Source organism: Salvia hispanica, chromosome 2 (assembly GCF_023119035.1).
Source record: "Salvia hispanica cultivar TCC Black 2014 chromosome 2, UniMelb_Shisp_WGS_1.0, whole genome shotgun sequence".
Classification (NCBI taxonomy): domain Eukaryota; kingdom Viridiplantae; phylum Streptophyta; class Magnoliopsida; order Lamiales; family Lamiaceae; genus Salvia; species Salvia hispanica.
In genome coordinates this window covers 9,436,540-9,446,443 of record NC_062966.1, presented here as the reverse complement: position 1 = coordinate 9,446,443, position 9,904 = coordinate 9,436,540, and the positions used below count along the sequence as shown (strand labels likewise).

The 9,904-nt window shown below is 36.2% G+C and overlaps 1 long non-coding RNA gene across 1 annotated transcript; it reads left to right on the top strand.

Moving 5' to 3' along the window:
• The first annotated feature begins 7,644 nt into the window (after window positions 1-7,644).
• Window positions 7,645-9,007, top strand: LOC125208031. Its single transcript, XR_007174046.1, has 3 exons — window positions 7,645-7,900; window positions 7,999-8,149; window positions 8,829-9,007. It is a non-coding gene; the product is annotated as an uncharacterized LOC125208031 (long non-coding RNA).
• Window positions 9,008-9,904: the final 897 nt, after the last annotated feature.

Genomic DNA, 9,904 nt, shown 5'->3' with positions numbered 1-9,904 from the left:
TTTAAAGTTACAACGTACATCCAACCACGTGCTGCCACATGGCACGAAAAATGCAATATTGTATACAGAAAAATGCAATACGCATTTGTAGAAGCTATAAATGAATTTCGGCAGATTGCATTTTTGTTATATGCAGATTGCATTTTTTATTGTTAAGTTTTGCATTTTAGATATTGACTGTTTAAATTGCATTTTATATATAGACGGATTGCATTTTGTGAAAATGCAAAACTTAACAATAAAAAATGCAATTTATGTGAAAATGCAAAACTCAACACTATAAAATGCAATTTACATACAACAAAAATGCAATCTGCGAAAATGCATGTACAACTAGATTGCATTTTTGTGTTTAAAATATTGCATGTTTTGTGCCACATGGCAGCACCAGATTGGATGTACGTTGTGACTCTAAATAAGGGGGCACCCTAGTGCTCCCCTATATATATATATATATATATATATATATGGGCATGTTAGGGTGCCACCACCCCTTAAAATAACACCATACCACCATTTCTAGCCAATCATTTGTACACGTGGACGAATAATAAGCTGCCACGTGGCAAAAAAAAATCTGAAAAAAGACGGGTAGCAATGTGATGGTCTTTATACAACAATTTTTCTTGAACAACAATATCCGACACACTATACAGCAATCTATAGATTGCTGTGTAGTGTTTGTAATATTGTTGTGTAGCGTTTATAATATTGTTGTATAAGCGGTGTCACGGTGTCATTTTAAGAGGGGTTGTCATTTTAACACAAACCTATATATATATATATATATAGGGATGTATTCAGGTCAGAACGCTAAGTATAAGTAAAACTCAAAACACTTGCAGTCCATTGGATCTTATGATCTAACGGTTAGATTAATGCCACGTGTCATCTAATGATGTAGAATTTTAGACTAATAATGTAGCTCGGATAATAATGTAGCATTTTAGTTTAATAATGTACAGTTTTAGTCTTACAATGTACATTTCTAGTCTAATAATGTACCTCGGCTAATAATGTAGATTTTTAGTATGATAATGTAACTAATCACAACCATCCAATCTAATGATCCAAGGGCTGTGATTAGTGCTGTGTTTTACACTAAGATGCTGTAAGGACCCTAACACACCCCTATATATATATATATATATATACACTAACATCAATCTATAGATTGTTGTGTAGTGTTTGTAATATTGTTGTGTAGCTTTTATAATATTGCTGTATAAGCGGTGTCACGGTGTCATTTTAAGAGGGGTTGTCATTTTAACACAAACATATATATATATATACATATATATATATATATAGGAAAATGATCAATACAAAAATTGATCCCAATACAAAATCCAGACCAAATCCTGACCATGAGATTTGACAATCTAATGGTCAATAATTAAAGAAAAACACGGAGGGTCATTATAAAGCAGTTTTAGGTCATATTATAAACTTTGGGGTTGATGTCATGTTAAGATCCGTTTATGTCATCCTTATTATAATGACGTAAAAATAAGCTTACGATGACATATGCTTGGTTTTGTATTATATATATATTATATATATATAGGTAGGGGTGCACTAGGGTGCCACCATAGATAGGATAACACTATACTACCAATATAGTCCGTTAGATCTCGTTTATGGACGCCTAGGATTAAGTTTCGTGAAAAAACACGGGTTTGCAGTCTACTGTATTAGATATTGCAGTCTATTGTATTAGATATTGCAGTCGTGGTAAACTGCAATATTGTTGTGGTAAGACTGCAATATTCAATGAACAACACTGCAATCTGGTAACGTAAAATTAGAAATTTCCTATTTTACCCCTCCGTGTTTTTACATGTGGCAGCATGACAAGCACACGATTTTCAGATCCAATGGCCTAAAATGGTGGTATGGTGTTACAATAAAGAGGGTTGTCATCTTAATACATCCCTATATATATATATATATATATATATATATATATATATACATATAGGGTTTTGATCTATGAAGACCAGATTTAAATACAGAAACGCAGAACGCGGTCATACGTAGGGCATTTTTAGGTCATAGTTAGTTTATTTTTAGGTCATGCTAACAAAGCATGACCTAAAATGATCTTAACATGACATAAACCCAAATCTTATAATATGACCTAAAACTGCTTAATTATGACCTTCCGTATTTTTGGTTAATTATTGACCATTAGATCATTTAATCCTAGGGCCAAGATTTGGGCTGCATTTTTGGATTTTAACACATACTTATTTTGATCATCTCCCTATATATATATAGATATATATATAGGATTGTGTTAAAATGACAACACCTCTTAAAGTAACACCATACCACCATTCCTAGCCAATCATTTGTACACGTGGACGAATAATAAGCTGCCATGTGGCAATCATAAAAATTGCTCAAGGGTAATTTTTCACGGACTGCAATATCCAATACACTAAAACTGCAATTTTTTCCCGACTGCAATATCTAATACGCTAGACTGCAATCTATAGATTGCAGTCTAGCGTTTATACTATTGCAGTCTAGCATATATAATATTGCAGTCTAGCGTGGTGTCACAGTGTCATTTTAAGAGTGTTGTCATTTTAACGCACCCCTATATATATATATATATATTGTTAATTGATAGTGACACACACATTATTGTTAGTGTTTAATGAATTGTAATGGCAGACATAATGATATAAGTTGTAAATAAATGGATATACATGGATAATGTTGGTGACAACTTTCAATATATGAAAATGTTCATATTTCTATAGAACGAACAAAATTGAAAAATATACATATTTTTATGTGATGGAGTGAGTGTAAATTACACTTTTAGAATGTAGTAGTAATTATTCATTTCAGTTTGTTCATGAAAATAGGTCTTAAGATTTTCTAATATCGGAATTGTGACGCCTTCTATTCTGCTACTCCTTCCGTCCCACAATAAGAGTCCTATTTTACTTTTATCATAAATGGTAAGTAGATCTCACATTCCACCAATTTATTCCACTCACATTTTGTTACTCCATGGTAATATATATAAGTCATAAGTGAGACCATATTCTACTAACTTATTCAATTCACTTTTCTTTATATTTCTTAAAACTTGTGCCATAACTAAATAGTATGGCTTTTATTTTGGGACGGAGTGAGTAATTGATAACCGGGTAAGGGGTGTTACATAGGGCACCATATGTGGGTTAATGGTTATTGGGCTTAGTCTTTAGATATGGGCCATTGTTGATACTGGCCTCAACTGAGAATATCAGTGGTCCTTCCACACCAAAGTGTCATTATGAGGTGGTGTACTCAACCATTTAAATTTTGACAAATGGAAAAATAAATAACTAGACATGCCAACTAATGAAGGTATTTTTAGAAGATATTTATTAAACCACTTTTATAGATAATTGCATAATCTTAAATTCTTAATTCTTAAAATATGAAAATTGTCAATATTTTTTCTTCTTATATATAAATATATTGACACACTTATATAGTTATAATTTAATTTTTATTTTTATATTAAGTTACTGAGTAAACATATAACCTATTTAATGCATTTAAATCTTACAAAATTTATTAAACCACTTTTACGTAATATATTATAATTTTGAAGAGTAAAGGCCAAAATTGGTCCTGAACATATGATCATTTTACGTTTTTGGTCATAAACATTATCTTTTGGATTTTTTAGTCCTGCACATATGGAAAATTGATCATTTTGGTCCCCCGTCAATATTTTCGTTAGAAACTAACGGTCAACGGGTTTAAACCTGATTTTGACCAAAATTAACATTTTAATTCTGATTTTCTCCTTAATTAATTCACTAACAATTATTATAAATATTCTTTTAGAATTAGAAAATTTGAATTAAATATTATCTCCTTCTCCTTCTCGCCGGCGACTTCTCCAGCCGGCACCCAGAGTCGCCGGCGTCCGGCATCTCTCACCTCACTCCAGAATCGACGCTCACTTCTCTCCCATTCGAGAATATCTAGTCTCACATAGGCACCAGTGAATCACAAAAACAAGCCGAGATTTACAATCATTGGTTAATGCCTAAACCAAATAAGAATAACAGATTTAGCTTAGTCGAAGGGCTGTCCGACGACATTCGGCGTTAGACGGAGGGCGGCTCTGTCACTTTCCACCACTGCGGAGTTCGCAACAGCAACGGCTAAGCCACGAGGGCAGCGACGGCACCCGCGCGAATTAACAGCGGCGGCGCGACGGAGAGCCGAGAACTCCTCCGTGACTTCTACGGTGAGGGAGAGCTCGCAGAGAGAGAGAGAGAGAGAGAGAGAGAGCTCGACGGAGAGAGCACCGCACGGCCGACGGACAGTCGGTAAGTGAGAAATGAGAGGAATAGGAAGTGAGCCGAGAGAAGAGGGCGCCGGAGGAGTTTCAGCGACCCGATTGAAGAAATGAGCGGCGAGAAATCGATGGGGACAGTAGGGGCGTTGGTGCCTATGTGAGACTAGATATTCTCGAATTGGAGAGAAGTGAGCGTCGATTCTGGAGTGAGATGAGAGATGCAGGACGCCGCCGACTCTAGGCGCCGACTGGAGAAGTCGTCGGCGAGAAATGGGGGAAGGAGATAATATTTAATTCTAATTTTCTAATTTTAAAAGAATATTTATAATAATAGTTAGTGAATTAATTAAGGAGAAAATCAGAATTAAAATGTTAATTTTGGTCAAAATCGGGTTTAAACCCGTTGACCGTTAGTTTCTAATGGAAATGTTGACGGAGGACCAATAATCAAATTTCCATATGTTCAGGACCATTAAAATCCAAAAGATAATGTTTATGACCAAAAACGTAAAATGACCATATGTTCAGTACCAATTTTGGCCTTTACTCAATTTTGAAATATAAAAATTGCTAGTAATATCTTTTCCTCCTATATATAAATATATTTACGTACTTAAATAGTTATAAGTTAGTTTTTACATTCATATCAAGTTACTAAGTACATATAACTCTTTAAATGCAATTAGAAAATAGAAAAATTAAATTATAATCGTATTTTTTGTTTGTGTGCATTTCCACTTACATATATATTTTTATGTATAAACATATAAGATAAAAGAAAATTATAATCATAAAATTTAGAAAATACTAACAATGTGTTGTACTTCGTGATTATACTTTTTTATTTGTCAAAAGATGATGAATACATATAAAATATTATTATTATATATATAAGTATGTAGTGCATACGTAGGAGGCAAAAAAATATTGACAATTTCAATATTAAAAATTAAATATTGATAATTTTCAACTATATATAAAAATAAAAATTAAATTAAATTAAATTATAACTATATAAGTGTGTAAATATATTTATATATAAGAAGAAAAAATATTGTTAATTTTCATATTTTAAGAATTAAGAATTTAAGATTATGCAATATTCTATAAATGTGGTTAATAAATATCTTCAAAAACTACCTTCATTAGTTGGCATGTCTAGTCATTTATTTTTCCATTTGTCAAAATATAAATGGTTGAATGCACCACCTCAAAATGACACTTTGGTGTGGAAGGACCACCGAATATTTTCTCCTAAAATTCCTCGTATGTTATGAAAAAATGTTGGCCTTAGTATAAAAATATACTCCCTAATTAAAATCAGACCAGTAACACAAAAGTTAGACTATGACATTGTTAATTTTTCAAAGAACGGTCTTCTGTGCGTGGCACATACCATACATATTAATACTATATTTAATGATTAATCACATAATTAATGTGATAAAATACAAATAATATCATAAATATTGTCTCTAGCTATATTGATTGCCTGCCAATTCATCCACAGTTTGGGAACAACATTTTAAAAAAATTATTGCCACCAATCATATAAAGGATTGATATGAGTAGTTATTGCATGGGATAGTGGGTTGGTTACGATTGTTATAATCTTTTATCATTAATGAACATCTATATTTTGAGGAGTATAATGGAATGAAAAAAAGTATGAAAACGGAATTATGGCACACATATGATTTGCATCACCAAAGAAAAATAACTAGAGGTACCAAGTCACGGATCCCTTGTGTATAAAAAGAGAGGTGTCAATAATAATAGCAAGAGTAAATTACAAATGATATTTTCATACAATAGATATACTACGATTTAATGTTGTCACGACCGCGCTTTGCTAAGGATAGCATTACTCGGTAAATCGTGACCAGGGGAGGGAATTAAGAAGAGGGGGTAGAAAGGGAATGAAAGAATTCATGATAAGACATAAATATTTCTTCATAAGATGAGAGATGTTCACGAGACAACAAAGATCATGAGAAATTTGAAAGAATGTTTATCACAGATCACTCGTTACTGGTCGTTTTTCCTATGACCCATCTATTACAAAATACTACGACAAAAGCACAGCGGAAGGAGTTGTAACCATGTGGCCATGTGTATGAAGACACATGCCACGAAAATCCTACAAAAGAGATAATACGACCACCAACTCCACTCAGCCACCATTTCATCACTTGCTCAACCTGCACATTTAGAAATACATGCAGGGCTGAGTACGGGGTACTCAGTGAACACATTGCCGAAAGATACACATATAAGAAAAAGTTATTATCATGCCATCACAGTAACGCACGGGGGTTTTCTTAAAGGCCCGAGCTTACTAAATTCATTTTCATAAAGTTCGCTTGATCAAGCTAAGTTCATTCCATTCATCCGCCATATCTGATGGTTCATTCCATCCATCCGCCATATCTGATGGCTCATTCCGTGTCGGGAAGGTGGCCACCTTCCACGATCACATTGACCGGCCAACCCTCTCGATGACTCACGGTCCATTCCTTCGTGCACATTAACTCGAATAGGATCTTGGTCCTATTGGAGCCGAATTCGTTTCATTCATTCATTCCTTTGGCATCGCCAAGCAGATAGGCATCATAAAACAAATAATTTATGGCACGATAACATTTAAAAAAAGTAAGTGCAATTTTATCAAACAAAAATCATTTCATATATTTGATAATTTTATCCACACTTAATGTGTTGGATATAAAGCCCACCTCAAAGCTTCCGAAAGAAATGCTACAACGCTTTGCCTTGGAAATCAAACCCCGCGAACACGCCCTTCTTGAAAGAGTATAATGATTTAAAAATTAGCTTTATGAACATACATAAGGTGCATGACATGACATGATCCTACATGGAGTATGTGTCCTACGTTCGGGGTTCGATCAAGATTACTTCTTTCCACTCAAGGAAAGTGGACCTCTATTTTATGAGACACCTTAAGATAATTAAATAATTATTTGGGAAGAGGGTTCATTAAATCCATACATTCTTATTTTCAAGAAATTTAATTAATTAATTTAGGAGGGCAAGACATTACTTTATCGTAAGATTAATTATTTAAAGGCTTCACATATTTTAAGAAATATTAATTCACAACTAAGAGATAAGGTTCATTTTATTTCTTATACTTCAAAGCCCAAAATTCCCATTTCCTCTAAATTCTCGGCCCAAAGAATTAATACTAGGAGACCATCTTGTTAAATAAATTCTTTGGCCCAAAGAGGAGGCCCAATAGGCAAAAGTGTTGCCCTAATTACTAAAAGAATTACTCCTCCCATTCTTTCCTCCATTTCAAACAAACATGCCTTCCCCTCTCTCCCACTCTCTCTCTCCCTCTCGGTTCTCCCCTCTGCCGGCGCCCTGGCGTCGCCGGCGAGCGGCGCCGGCGCCGGCGCCGACCTCTCCTCTCTCTCTCGGCCTCTATCTCTCTCCCTCTCGCGGCTCTCTCTCTCTCTCTCTCTCGGCTCTCGGCTCTCCCTCTCGCCGGCTCTCCCTCTCGGCTCTCCCCTCTGCCGGTGCTGCTTCTCGCCGGCGGTCTCGCCGCCGTCGACCGAAAAGGTAGGGTTCTCCCCCCCCCACTTCCCTTTCTTTCTCTTCTTCTTTATTTTTCTTAAATTGGAGGCCTAGGACTAACAATTGGGTCTTGAAATGTGAAGATTTGGATAGATCGTGAAAAATGGGGTCGGAAGAGGTTACTTTCGGCGCCAAACGCCGGAAAAACCACCGCCGCCGCCGCCGGACTGCCACCGCCGTCGCCCTGCCGCCGCCGCCGGACTGCCGCCGCCGGTCAGTTTCTTGTGCTCATAGGTGAGCTCTCCCAAAATTGTTATTATTGTGTGTTGAAGATTTCTTAGTGGATTAGGCTTTGTTTAATTGTTTACTTAGTCTAAGCTTATATGGATTAAGGCAAAAATTCTATTCTAGATAGTCATGCATAGTTGATATGAAATCATTAGGGAAAAGTATTCAAACACTACTATGATTTGTGGAACCCAAAAGTTCATGCTTGAAAAGTATAGAAATGGCTATGTAGTGAAGATTGTTGTTAGGAGAATTACCTTAAGAAAAGGAAGATGAGAAGGATGGTAGTGTAGAAATTTTGGCTCCTCTTCTTCAAACACTTGCTAGCATCATTAGTTGAAAAGAGATTTTGTTTAGAGAAATCTAGTGTTGAAGCAAAAGTGTAGGTGAAGGAGTGGTGTAGTATTTATAGAGGAAAAGAATGCATGGCTTTACATGGTTAATAGCTTGGTTTAGGAAGGCAATGCATTGTCCAAGAGTCATGGACTTTTTGCCAAAAGAGGCAAGTTGTCCTATCAATCAATTGTCATGCCAAAAATGGCAAGAATATTATGTCTCGTCACCTAAAAAGGCGTGAGCCGTCGTTTGGAAAACGTGAGCCGTCGTTTGGATTGCGTGATTGATGTGATTTGATTTCGTCGATTGTCTCGTCTTGATTTAACGTGCTTCTTATCCATTCGTGTAGGTATCGGGATTCAAGGTGTGGCTATTGCGCAAGGTCCGGAAGGCACGGAGAGTATTTTATTTTATTTTTAGATATTTACTTAAACGTTAAATTCGTGTACGGATTTTTATTTGAAACTCGGTCTTCACAAACGGACTTTTATTATAGCAACCATCTATATTGACTATTACTATTTTTTTGTTCACTACCTCAACATATACTTCACAACGGTTAATTATAACAAGAAGTAATAATAAGAAGAATTAGACGCGAAACTTATATTTATATATATATCGATGTTCTAAGCCTTAGGGTAAAAAGTCGGGGTGTTACATTCCTTCCCCCTTACAAAAATTTCGTCCCGAAATTTGTAAGGGTCTATTCAAACAGTTCCGGGTATTTTTCTTTCATCTCGTCTTCCAGCTCCCATGTAGCTTCTTCGTATCCATGATGCTTCCACAAGACCTTCACCGAAGTGATAGATTTCGTCCTTAGTTGTTGCACCTTCCGGTCTAAGATTGCTTCTGGCTTCTCCTCGTAACTCAAGTCCGGGTTTAACATCATCTCTTCATGGTGGATCACATGTTTCGGGTCATACACATACTTCCGCAGCTGTGAAACATGGAAGACGTTGTGCACGCTTCCGAAACTTGGTGGCAGCGCCAAACGATATGCAACGGGTCCGATTTCCTCCAAGATTTCGTAGGGACCAATAAAACGAGGCCTAAGCTTCCCTTTCACTCCAAAACGTATTATCCCTTTAGAAGGAGACACCTTCAAGAAGACCTTGTCTCCTACCTTGAACTGCAGGTCGGTCCGTCGAGCATCTGCATAGGACTTTTGTCTGTCTTGTGCTTCCTTGATTCTCCCTTTGATCTGCCGCACGATTTCAACCATTTCGTTGACTACTTCGGGACCCAGCATCTTCCTTTCGCCGACCTCATCCCAGTATAGTGGTGATCTGCACTTCCTCCCATATAGCGCCTCGTAAGGTGCCATATTAATGGTTGCCTGGTAGCTGTTGTTGTAGGCAAATTCTATCAGGGGCAGAATTGTCTCCCAACTTCCTCCCCTGTCAAGTATGACGGCTCGGAGCA